We start from the raw sequence: 13,224 nt of genomic DNA on the forward strand, positions 1-13,224 counted from the left end.
CGTTGGGTGGTTTGTTCCCCGTGATTCTTTTGACTCGGTATTTGGTCTTTTGACTTTCCGATGTTCTTTTGTGGAACTATTTGAGTGTCTTCTTGATGTTTCGTATGTCTAGAACTATGTGGTAGGTATCCATGTAGGTCTTTGATGTCTTGAATCGTGCTAAGTGTTCAACATTGTGTTTCGTTGAACCGTGATGAGTCTTGTGTGTTCTTCGGAACTACGTTTGGTTTACCCGTTTGATAAGCATTCTAGTTCGGTGTTTAAATTCTAGCATGTGTGTTGTTTGTACCTTCCTATTGGTTGATGATAACTTGTGTTATTCATTGTTGTTGTTGTTGGACTGTGATCCATTCCTTGATTGAGTATGGTTTCATACCTTCGTTGTGATCCATTGATTGATTCCTGTTGAGGTGTGATGCGTGTGTGGCTTTACCTAGATTGCACGATATCGATTTATGGGGCCTCAATTACCAAGGTATTGCAGCGGTCCTCGTGGTGGCCGTGACGTGATTATGGAGTTGTGACCTTTGTGTAAGGTTCACGTGATTCTTGGGTGGCATGTGTTGCCGTGTGTGTGTACGGTACCCTCGTGTACTATGACATTGGTGGTCTTGTTGGTGGTTTGTTGGTAGGAGACGATGGTCCAGGAGTGAATATGTTGGACTAAGAAGTACAAGGGTCCTGGAGGTAATGGTTAGAAGAAGAAATAAGGTTGGGGGTAGCCATAAGGTTGGAACCGGGCATAAGGAAAGCATATCAACTCATGATGGGTGATGTCACGAGGGCTTGTGTAGCCGTTGTTGTGAGTTCTTCTCTTGTGACGTGTGTAGTCACAAAGGCATGTGTTGCCGTGGGTGAGTCTTATTCCTTTGCGTTGTGCATGTCGGGTTTTGATCTATTGTGTGATGATAGATCATGCCTTGAGAACTCTTGTGAGTTGTGTTTTTCTTTGTGGTCTTGGGATGTGTTCCCGTGTCATTGTTGAGAGTGTTGAGTCATATTGTAACACCCCGAAATTTTAAAACTTTTAAAGACTATATAATAAAGGTAAATGATCATAAATCTCAAATACGTTTATAAGAACACGGGGTGTTATGCCACACCTGAGCTAGAGAACTCAGGTGCACAGGCTAGATTCTAACAATCTCAATTAGTATCAATACAAATCGTGGCACGCAGGCCGAAAGGGAAGAACTATCTAATCTACGCCCCAAACCTCTAGCGCGCTCCAGTGATCTACTCGTCCGTGCCTGAAAGCCAAATATATCTGTTCAGCGAGAGATGCTGGTAACCCACTCCAACGCGTTGAAATACAATACATATAGACATATATATAGATATACGAAAACCATTTTGAAGCATGAAGATATATCCTACGAGACTCTAGCTTTTCAAACAGGGATAGACTCAACAGATAGAGCTAAGCACAGACAACAGTTTTACCAAGCATATACAGTTTACAACATGGGGAAACAGGCAAGGCAGATAAGGATAAGCATAATTAATATCCATAACCCAACATATACGATTCCCAGCATAAACCCCATAGTCACATCCCCAAGGACACTCATAACAACAACTCGTCCATGTCTTATCACACAAGCACACTTTGTTGGCGCCACAGGACCAATCGCATGCCCATACATGAGGGTCATCGCATATAGCTCTGACACGGCCCCACAGCACCCTGCCCCGTATCGCAACACGAAGGGGTCGATCGCAACCAACCGATGAACCGCAGCTCATCATAATGTTTGATCGCAACCAAACAGTGGACCGCAACCCAAGAGTATGTCATCTGACCGCAGCCAGGAAATATGAACCGCAGCTCATGTAGAAACGTTTGATCGCAACCAAACGGTGGACCGCAGCCCAAGAGTGTAAATCTGACCGCAGCTAGCTTCTGAACCGCAGCTCAGGAATACCCAATCCGATCGCAACCGAATTGGGGTATCATGCACACATAACACATAACAAGCACATGCAACCCACATTAACACACTGGGAAGGGGGAGAAAACGTATAACAAAACCTATGCGTGATCCTTCACATACTAAGAATAATCCTAAGGGGTTCATACTTCTTCCACCTACGTCAAGGGGATACCAATTCAACTAGCATGCAATATATAAGACTCATACAACTTACGAACGGTACCCGAAATATCAAACTAGACACAGGCATGATAGACGAAGTCCGTTGGGACACCACGGGGGTCGGGGGAACATCAAACGGGGAAGCCAAAAACCCAAGGCGGCAGCTTTCCGGGCAGCTGCCCGCCGGTGGCAGCTTTCCGAGCAGCTGCCCGCCCGCCGGCTGCCCGCTGCCGGCGTTGCTAACATTGGCCGCGGGTAGGTGGCGGGTCCCCCCACTGACTCTTTCATCACAGAAAACGCCCCGGGAACCATTGTCGAACCCGAAACCATGCTTAGGCACTTTCAGACGCAATTGACAACAACATGTAGACAATTAACGGATCCAAAAGCATGAACATACGACACATAACCTATCATGCTTTTCTAAACATAATTAACACCCAAACATGCGAATTCCCACCCAATACACCAAGAATAATATCATACGATACAACCTAGGGTTCTAATCACTTTTAAATCAACAAGAACACAATTCATCTTCTAATATCAAGATTCGGTAAGAATATCACATAAACATCAAGAACATTACACAATCATCAAGAACATTATATAATTATCAAGAACACCACATAATCATCAAGAACACCATATAATCATCAAGAACCTCTTATCATCATCAAGATCATCAAGATTACTCATAGAATCATAACACCAATTATCAAGATCAATATAACGAATCATCGACACACAAGAATATGGGGAAAACCTAAGAGGGGAATCATAGCTATGAAAATAGGTTTTTTTGAGACATGGGTTACCTCTTAGCCTTAATTAATTCCTTGGATATGAAAGGTCTTTCTTTAAGCTTTATTCTTTCTTGATTTCTCCTAAGGGATTTCTTGTAACTCTTTGGGTGGTGAGAGATTATTGTGGTGGGGGTTCTAGGTGCCTCTTTTGTCCCCTATTTATATACCTAGGAGTCCTAATTAGGGTCTAATATTATGGGTTTGCTAATTCTATTCCTTCTACGGATAGGGGTTGGGTTTTAGGGGTGAGGGCCCACGGACTATGGTGGGCCTCTTCTAAATTAATTATTGTAATTTAATTCTTTCTTTGGTTATTTGGTTAAATGATTAATTGGTTTTAGGGGTCGTAACACGGGGTGTTACACTTATGTTGGCTATTACTCTTGGTTTTGTACTTATATATATGTATTTGGTGGGTTACCAGCATTATTCGCTGACCGGGCGTCGTCCCATGTTTGTTGTGTTCTTTCAGGTGATATCTAGGCGAGTGCGCGGTCTAGTACTTGTTAGTTTAGCTTATCCCTTACGTTTTTGTGGCCTGTGTGCCAGTTTAGATGTAAAACAATGAGACAATGGGTTTAGATGTAAACATTGCAGATGTTGCCTGTGAGTTCATCTCCTTGGTGAACGTGGCATAGCACCCCGTGTTGCAGTTTATTTATATACATCTATCTTTCAGTCTTCCGCTGTGATTGTTGTTTGGTTTAGTTATCTGCATGTTTAAGGCTTTTAAATAGCATGTTTTTAGGGGGTGTTACAGTTGGTATCAGAGCCTAGGTTTGAGCCTAGGATACTAGAGGATAGACTTCTAAGTGGCTTAGTGTGACTTGAGACCTTAAGGTGACTGTAAGAATCTAAGTGTTTAGGACATAGGACTTTAGGACGCGCGATGAGGTTGTGAGCTCTTGTGTCGTTTTTTGTTGTGTTTTCTGTGCTTTGTTTCCCTTTTAGCTTTGGTTCTTTTAGTTAAGGCACCAGTTAAGGGTGCGGGTCCTAAGTTTCCTCCCGTTATTGTGTTGTTGCTGTAGAAGTCGAGGATGGCACCATCGAGACATCGTGCAAGGTCTTTAGAAACGGCCACCAATGAGCAGTTAGTTCAAAACCTGCATCAGCTGTCACAGATCACCCAGACGCTAAGTAACGCCCTCCTCAACAACCACCCTCTTTAGAATGGGAATCGTGATGTAGTACGCCAAGTCTCAAGTCTCCGTGCCCCGACCTTCGCCGGTGAAGAAGATCCCGCAGTGCTAGACGAGTGGACCCGGATGTTAGACAAGATCTTCGAAGTAGTGGCTTGCCCGGAGGATCGCAAGGTGAAGTTAGCTACGTTCTACGTTAGGCAAGAAGCGGACTCATGGTGGATGCTTGAAAGGCTAGTTTGTAGACAAGATCCAGAGTTTAGTTGGGAAGACCTGAAGGTTAAGTTACGCGAGCGGTTCTATCTTGCCCAAGTCAAGGAGGCCTACCATTGTGCAGCCTATCCCTACCTAGTAAAGAAAGTTCAGAAAGGAATCCGGGAGAACTGTAAGAGTCAGCTTGAAGGAAGTGTTGCACCCGTGGATAGGAGTTTGATGGGCACTAGTGTTGAACCAACAAGAAGCTTTCGAAGAGATGACTCCAAGAGAGACAAGGCTTCCAAACCAATCCGGAACGACAAGGATAAGGGAAGGCGCTCCGTTAGCAAGAAGTGTAGAAGTGACCACCCCGACGTGGACTGTCTTGGGAAACCGGTAGAGTGCTTTGCTTGTGGCAAGAAGGGTCATCGGTCCTTTGAGTGCAGGATTAAGAGGAAGACTTCAGCGGACTCGAGACCAGTTGATAGTGTGAGACCTCGGATGGGAAGTAAGCCTCGAAGTGGAAGCAACAATGGGCTAAGTGGAAGTAGTAACCAAGACCGGTGCACGAAGTCGGGACCTCGGCAAAGCAAGATCCACAGTCGTGAGGCAGATACAAGTGGGGACCGTTGAAGTAAGCTCTTGTACCCTTTTGTTGCACCTTCCTTTGTCTGTGTGCCATTCCTGCGTGTTAGCTTCGAGCGTTAGCTTGTTCTAAAGTCACCCTTGACCCTCGGTATTCTTTTATCTTCCCTAAGCAAACCCAATCACCCTTTTCGCCATGTGATCCTTTTCTTCCGAACCTTGTTCTTGTTTTCTTTCCGAACCACCTTGTGAAGGCGGCAGTGACATCAGCTTTGTAACACCCCGAAATTTTTGAACTTTTTAAACTTATATAATAATGATAAATCATCATTAAATCCCAAAATCAAACATAAGAGTATGGGGTGCTATGCCACACCTGAGCTAGAGAACCCAGGTGCACACACTAACTAACTAAAATCCTCAATGTAATGTCAATACATAAGCATGGCACGCAGGCCGAAAGGGAGACTAACTACTCTATGCTTCGGATCTCTAGCACGCTCCGGGGTCTACTCATCTGTGCCTGAAAGCCAAATATATCTGTTCAGCGAGAGATGCTGGTAACCCACTCCAACGCGTTGAAATACAATATATGTGTATATATATATATATATATATATATATATATATATATATATATATATATATATATATATATATATATATATATATATATAAGTATAGATATAGGAAAATCATTTTGAAGTAGGAAGATATATACTTAGGAGACTCTAGCATTAAAACCAGGAATAGACTCAGCAATTAGGAACAAACACATAAATCAGTGATAAACAGTTAAGTAGACTTAACATCATAAGGAATACGCATCTAAGGTCACAGATCACTTTTCAATTCAATCACATCATCATCCAGACATCATTCATATCACATAAGCATTGGTGGCGCAACGGGACCAATCGCATGCCCCGAACATGAAGGGAGTTGATCAAAACCAATCCTTTAAAGACCGCTGACGAACTCAACGTCGGACCACAATCCTACACCACACACTGCTGACGCGCCTAGTCGGTGGACTGTGATCCCCTTTACAAGGGGGGACATACGACCCTACACACCGTTGACGGGCACAGTTAGTGGACCGTAGCGGATCAAGCCCTACGCACTGCTGAGGGACTCAGTCGGTGGGCGAAGATCCTTGGAGACTATGACCCTATATATATATATATATATATATATATATATATATATATATATATATATATATATATATATATCTAAGAGTCCTAATTGGGGCCCAAATGGTATGGGTTCGTTACTTCTATTTCCTATAGGACTAGGGGATTGGTTTTAGGGATAAAGGCTCATGGACTATGGGGGACCCCTTTTTAGCTAATTAATGGATTTTAATTCCCTTTTTAGGGTGGGTGATCAATTAATTAATTTGGTTTAGGGGTCGTAACACGGGGTGTTACACTTTCCCCCCCTTACAAGAGGCTTCATCCCCGAAGCCGGTGCGTGGATCCATTCTTTCACCCCTAGACGTCACGTATTTTGGCCTCCTGATTAGGAAATGTGGCTCCACGTGTTGTCTTTGCTGGGGTAGACTAGATTTCTGGTGAGGTGGTGGTTTGGAAAGTTCGGGTCTACATTGGTTTTCTGCTCCTGAGCTGGATGCCCCGCGAGTGCCCAACATGGCCTCGATAGTTGCCGCCCTTTGGTCCAAAGTGCGTGTTGCGCGAATTAGGGACGAGAATCCTTCGTCCATGATTTGGTTTTGCCGGGTGAGTTGTGCGAGGATTCGTTCGTTGATGGATTCTTTGTTTCGGTCCCTTAGATTTCCCCTTGCCTGAGTGGCCATCGGTGGGTTAGGCTCGCCCTCTTCTTCTTGCTCCTCATTTCCCTCCATTCCCCCACATTTTTGCATTGCCCGTTTAAGTTTCTTGTTGGAGATATAATTGGTCAACCAATTCTCTTCGTTCCTCCTCAGGCTCAAGGCAAACCTCTTCGAGGGTGATGTATTGTACCCCTTCGGTGTAGTAGATATCATTGCGACGAAGGTTCTGGGCATTGAAAACCATGCCGTTTGCGGTCTTGACCTCTGTGTGGCTCAAGTCTACCCCCTTTTTCTCCATGATCCAACTTAGGATCATCCCGTAAGGTAGGCTAAGCCGGTTGCTAATCTTGCAAAACTCCATGTGTGTCAACATAAGGGCCGGTAGATTGATCTTGATTTTGTGCTTTAGGAGGTAAGCAAAAGTGCACTCCAAGCTTCCCACATCCTTGCTCTTGTTATTTGTAGGCAACTGGCTATCAGTTACAATCATGACTAGTATCTTTTGTTCCGCGGTTAGCCATTTCCTTTTTGGTCGAGTGGCCGAGGTGAAGCCTTCTTCTCTTCCGAGTAGGTACCCGAGGTAGTCCTTGTATCACGTGTTTTGGGTACCAATCTACCCCTTCCGGTCGTAGTCTGACTCACTCGTGGTGGTCAGTCTTAAGAGCTTGGCCAAACGGCCTTCGAAAAGTATGATTTCCTTGCCTCGGACCTTAGCGGTGATTTCCAGTTTGTCACCTCGTTTGACGGCCACCAAATGATGATAGAACTCTTTCACCAATTCGGGGTATGTATCCCCGTTAATGGTGAGATATATATCCAAGAGCCCTTGGTAGTTAAGCATGTCGACCAACTCCGGAGAGAATTAGTCGGGTTCGAGGGCTTTACCTCCGATCACGGTGTAGATGGCGTTGCTCCATTCCGGGGAGTGGATTCCGAGGGGCTTTTTCGGCATTTTTTTTTTGAATTTTCTTCTAGGTGGCGTTTTCCGGTGATGCTTTTTCCGGCGGGGCTCCGGTGGTCTTCCGGTGAAGCTCTGGCGAGGATTCCCGGCGACGGTGGCGCGGGTTGATTTTTTTTTTTTGGACGGCGAGGCGTGACCGGTCCTTGGCGGAGTATATGGTTGCGTGGGCAGCGGGAGGAAGCCGGTGTTCGGGCTGCGAGCGGCAGTGGGCGAGCGGTGGGTTGCTACCGGGTGGTGGCGGTGGCGTGCGGATGGGGTGTCGCCGATCGGTTGCAGTGGCAGTCTGCTGGCGGGGGTGGAGTGACGGTCGCTGGGCAACGGGTGGTGGTGCGACGACAGGTTGTGGAGGTGAGGGTGGCGATGGCGGCTTTGGAGAGAAGGAAAGAGAGAGAGAGAGAGAGAGAGAGAGTTGTGTGCTTTGAAAGAGGAAGAAGGGTTTTTCATTTGGGGATTTTGGGGGTTTTTTAGGGATTTATAGAGGTTTTAGAAGGGAGTGTTCCCTTGAGGTTTCAAGAAATACTCATGGCCTAGTGGTTAAGGCTTTAACTTGTAAATGGGAGGTTTAAGGTTCTGTTCCCATTGGTAACGTAAATTTTCCTTGTTGTGTATTCTTTGTCTTTTTCCTTCTTTTGTCTTCTAGTGGTAGAGGATTTGGTTGGTCCTTCTTGTTGTTGTTGTGGATAGTCAAGTTCCTTTCCCTCATGCTAATATCATTTTGATCTAGCTCTTTATTTATAATAATTCCGAAGTAATTAGTCTAAACAAGTAATTCTACTACAGGGGCGGTTACAAGGGGTTTGTTAGTTATCCTAGACAAAACTCATCTTCTTGGTTTTCTTCTGGTGGGTTTGCGCAATCTTCGTCTCTTGGGACCATGTTTTCTTCGTTGAGGTTGCCCTCGTCTTCAAGTTCAGCTTTTGTGCAGCTCATGACGAACACTTTTCCGGGGGCACCGTAATTTCCTTGATTGTTCGTGCCTCCGCGTTAGCCTATGGCCATAGGGCGTGAGCTTGAGGGCTGAGTGCAGTGGAAGGACTTGTGCCCTTCCGTTCCACAGTTGAAGCATCGTAAGGGATTCCCCATGCAGTCCTTGCCTCTATGGCTTTTGTTGCATTTTGGGCAAGGGAAGCTCCTTGTATTAGCTTCGCTGTTTCCTGGGGGTGTCCTCTGTCAAGCTGGATTGCTTGGCTTTGCGTTAGCGTCACTTCTTGTTCTCTTCATAGGTGGCGCCCCACCTCCTGTGTTCCTTTTTCGAATCTGTTCCTGAACCCCACGTTGTAGTAGTTTGATTCGATAGAGATTGGCGGCACTGGAGTAAGCTTCGTTGAGGGTCAGGGTTCCGCTTACTACTAGTTCTTTTCGGGCTTCAAAGTTGAGGCCTGATACAAATCTTTCTATTTTGGTTGTCTCTGTGGGGACTAGTTCTGGTGCGAAGCGTGCAGTTTGAGAAATCGTTTATGGTATTCCATGACGGTAGTCGTTCCTTGTTTTAGGTGAAGGAACTCTTCGTGCATAGATGCTTTTACGTGTGCTGGGTAGAATCGTTCTCGCAGTCGTGTTTTTAGGCTTTCCCAGTTGAACCCCGGTTCCTGTCTGTAAGTGGGTCCCTCGTGGATCCACCAAAGGTCTGCCTCATGTCCGAAGTAGAATGAGGCTACTTCTACACGACGTTCTTCTGGGCATTCTACCAACCCTATGATTTTGTCGAAGGTTCGAATCCATTCCTCAAGGATGGCGGGATCTTCTTCTCCCGAGAAAGTGGGTGGTCTATGGTTTGAAACTTGTCGGGCGACTTCTGAGTTCGTTCTTGGTGGAGGTGGTCGATTGTTGCAGAGAGCCACGTCGCTCATTGCTTGGGCGACTTGGGTTAGTTGTTGTAGGGTTTGAGCCAGGGGGTCGTGTGTCGTGGGTTTTGGAGTCCTTGATTGTCTTCTGTTTGGTGCCATGTTGCTGATCTACGGAGCCAATGTTTATAGTAATGTTGGGTTAGAGTTTTGTACCCTTACCTTGATGTGATAAGCGAAGGGGAGTTCTTTAAGTTAGGTGTGAATTAGTGTGAAGAAAAGTTATGTGATGATAGGTAGGCTCTCAATCTTACCGCGCGTCCTAAGATTCCTGAATCCTATGTTCCTAAATATCTAGAGTTCAAGCCTAATGTCCTAAAGTCTGGTCTTTAGAGTCGTATCTTAGGGTCAAACTTAGGCTCTGATACCAACAGTAACACCCCGAAATTTTTAAACTTATATAATAAAGATAAATGCTCATTAAATCCCAAAATCAGACATAAGAGTATGGGATGCTATGCCACACCTGAGCTAGAGATCCTAGGTGCATAGGCTAACTAACTAAAATCCTCAATGTAATGTCAATAAATAAGCATGACACGCAGGCCGAAAGGGAGAGTAACTAATCTACGCTTCGGATCTCTAGCGCGCTCCGGGGTCTACTCATCTGTGTCTGAAAGCCAAATATATCTGTTCAGCGAGAGATGCTGGTAACCCACTCCAACGCGTTGAAATACAATATAGGTATATATATATAAGTATAGATATAGGAAAATTATTTTGAAGCAGGAAGATATATACTTAGGAGACTCTAGCTTTAAAACTAGGAATGGACTCAACAATTAGGGACAAGCACATAAATAAGTGATAAACAGTTAATAGAGTTAACATCATAAGGAGTACGCATCCAAGGTCACAGATCACTTTTCAATTCAATCACATCATCATCCAGACATCATTCATATCACATAAGCATTGGTGGCACCACAGGACCAATCGCATGCCCCGAACATGAGGGTTAATGCATATAGCATTAACACGGCCCCGCAGCACCCTACCTCATACCGCAGCATGAAGGGAGTTGATCGCAACCAACCCTTTAAAGACCGCTGAGGAACTCAACGTCGGACCACAATCCTACACACCGCTGACGCGCCCAGTCGGTGGACTGTGATCCCCTTTACAGGGGGGGACATACGACCCTACACACCGTTGATGGGCACAGTCGGTGGACCGTAGCGGATCAAGCCCTACACACCGCTGAGGGACTCAGTCGGTCGGCGAAGATCCTCGGAGACTACGACCCTACACACCGCTGGCCCATCACTCGGTGGATCGTAGCCAGCCGTAGACCTACACACCGCCTGATTACTCAGGTCGGTGGACTACAACCTTCCTCGGGCTTATTGGCCCTACACACCGCCTGGCGCGTCCAGGTCGGTGGGTCATAGCACCCGAGGCCCATGTGGACCGCAGCCCAAGAAGTGAATCACTGACCGCAGCCAGGAGGATGAACCGCAGCTCATAGAGAATCAATTCGGCCTTCAGCCAACTTCCGAACCGCAGCTCGGGAACAATCAATTCGGCCTTCAGCCAACTTCCGAACCGCAGCTCGGGAACACCCAATTTGATCGCAACCAAATTGGGGAATCATGCATCACATAACACATAGTAGAACGTAGTAGCACATTGGGAGGGGAAGAAATATAAATAAACTTACGTGTGAACGTTCACATACTAAGAATAGTCCTATGGGGTTCATACTACTTCCACCTAGGTCAACGGGTACGGATTCAACTTGCATGCAATTACTAAGACTCTTTTATCCTACGAATGGTACCCGAAATACCAAACTAGACTCAAGCACGACAAACGGGGTCCGTTGGGACACCACTGGGAGTAGGGAACATCAAATAGGGAAGCCGAAGACCCGGGGTGGGTACGGACCAGCGGGTAGCCGGTGGGTGGGAGTTACCCGCCGGCTGCCCGCCGGAAATCATCGCCTGGGCAGCGGGTTGCCGGCGGGCAGGCGTCTGCCCGGTGGCTGCCCGCTGCCTGGCAGTGATCTTCAGGCAGTGGGTAAGTGGCGGGTTCCCCTACCCCCACCTACCCCCCACTGACTCTTTTATCACAAATTCGTCCCGGGATTCCATGTGGAACCCGAAACCATGCTTAGACACTTTTAAATGCAATTAACGACACCACATAGGCAATTAATGGATCAAAAGCAAGAATCACGTAGAACTCATCCTTTTATGACTTCTAAACATAAACAACACCCGAACATGCGAATTCCCAACCAAATATATATCAAGAACATTACAACACAAATTCCCAATCCAACCTAGGGCTCTAATTCCACTCAAATCATCAAGATCATATTTCATCTTTAACATCAAGAAATATCAAGATTCGTCAAGAATCATCACATCAATATCAAGAACCTCTTTTCAACATCAAGATCATCAAGATTATAAAGAACACACATAAATCATCTCATCAAGATCATATCACAAATAACATAGACGAATTAATCAAGACGCAAGCATATAGAAGGAGCCAAAGAAGGAGATTATAGCGAAGAAAATAGGTTTTGTTGAGACATGGGTTACCTCTTAGCCTTAATTAATTTCCTTGGCTATGAAGGGTCTTTCTTTAAGATTTCTTCTTTCTTGATTTCGCCTAAGGGAATTCTTGGAACTTCTTGTGTGGTGAGGGATTATTATGGTATAAGTTTTTGCCTGAAATCGAGAATCCTTAACCCGCTTTAAGCCGTTCTTCTCTCTTCTTCTTGCCAAACCAAACGTCTCTTCCGAGAAATCCTTCCTATCTCTTCGAGCCTCGTTCCTGTTTCCTTCTTAATTTGATTCTGTACAAGGTGACAACCTCGTTTTCCTAAGTTTTAACCTTAAAAGTCTTGATTTCCCTTTCTAATCTACGCTATCCTTGATCCTAAATCTAGTACCCTTCCGTTAGGAAATCCTTTCAATCCTTTCAAATCTTGTTCCCGATCCCTCACTTCAAATGATTATGTGCAAGGTGGCAACCTTATTTCCTAAGTTGCAACTTTGATGACTTTGATCCTAAACCTAATTAACATCGTCCTCATGTTTGGAACCTAAACTCTCATCCTCTTTTCCTTTCCAACCATCATGTCCTTGAGTTTAATATCTAAGTCCTTCTTCCTTCTCAACTCCCTTAAACCTCGTTTTGATTCCTTACTCCTTGAGTTATAGCTTTGTTTACAATTCTCCTCTTCTTAACCAACATGGTCCTCGAATTGTCGAACCTAAACCCTTCACTCTAATATTTTCCGTTGAACCGAATCTCTTCTTGTGAGCCTTCGTTTCCCTTAGTTACCCTTCTCCGGTGTTACCGTTCCTATTTTGGACCTTACCCCCGAACCTAAGCTTTGAAGTTTTCAAGCGTCGCCTTGCAGCGAGTAACGGGTTGTGTGCTAATGCAAGCGTTAAGTCAGTAGCCTACATCAAGTTAGCCCAAGAGCCGGAGGGAAGGACATCCAACCCGTGTTTTGGATCTAGCAGTTGTAGCCTTGTCGGAAGTAACGGATCAAGTTCAAGCAGATGCCGAGCTCAAGTGGTGTAGTGTGAGTAACTTGCTTCCTTTGGTTGAAGAACTCAGCGGAGATATGTTGAAGATGCAACCCTGGTTCTGTGATCCCGAGTGATCTAGCTTAGGGTTTTTGTGGTGCCAGTTTCTATTTGTGGCTTGATCCTTAGTTGAGCCGTCTCGTTTTGTTAACCGACGGTATTGGTGTTGAACTTCGTTGTGACCAAACCTATCTATTTCACCACTTTAATTTGAACCCTTGTTTCCTCTAACTTTGGTTAGTGGCGAACACC

This window comes from Ipomoea nil, unplaced genomic scaffold (assembly GCF_001879475.1).
Source record: "Ipomoea nil cultivar Tokyo-kokei standard unplaced genomic scaffold, Asagao_1.1 scaffold0873, whole genome shotgun sequence".
NCBI lineage: Eukaryota > Viridiplantae > Streptophyta > Magnoliopsida > Solanales > Convolvulaceae > Ipomoea > Ipomoea nil.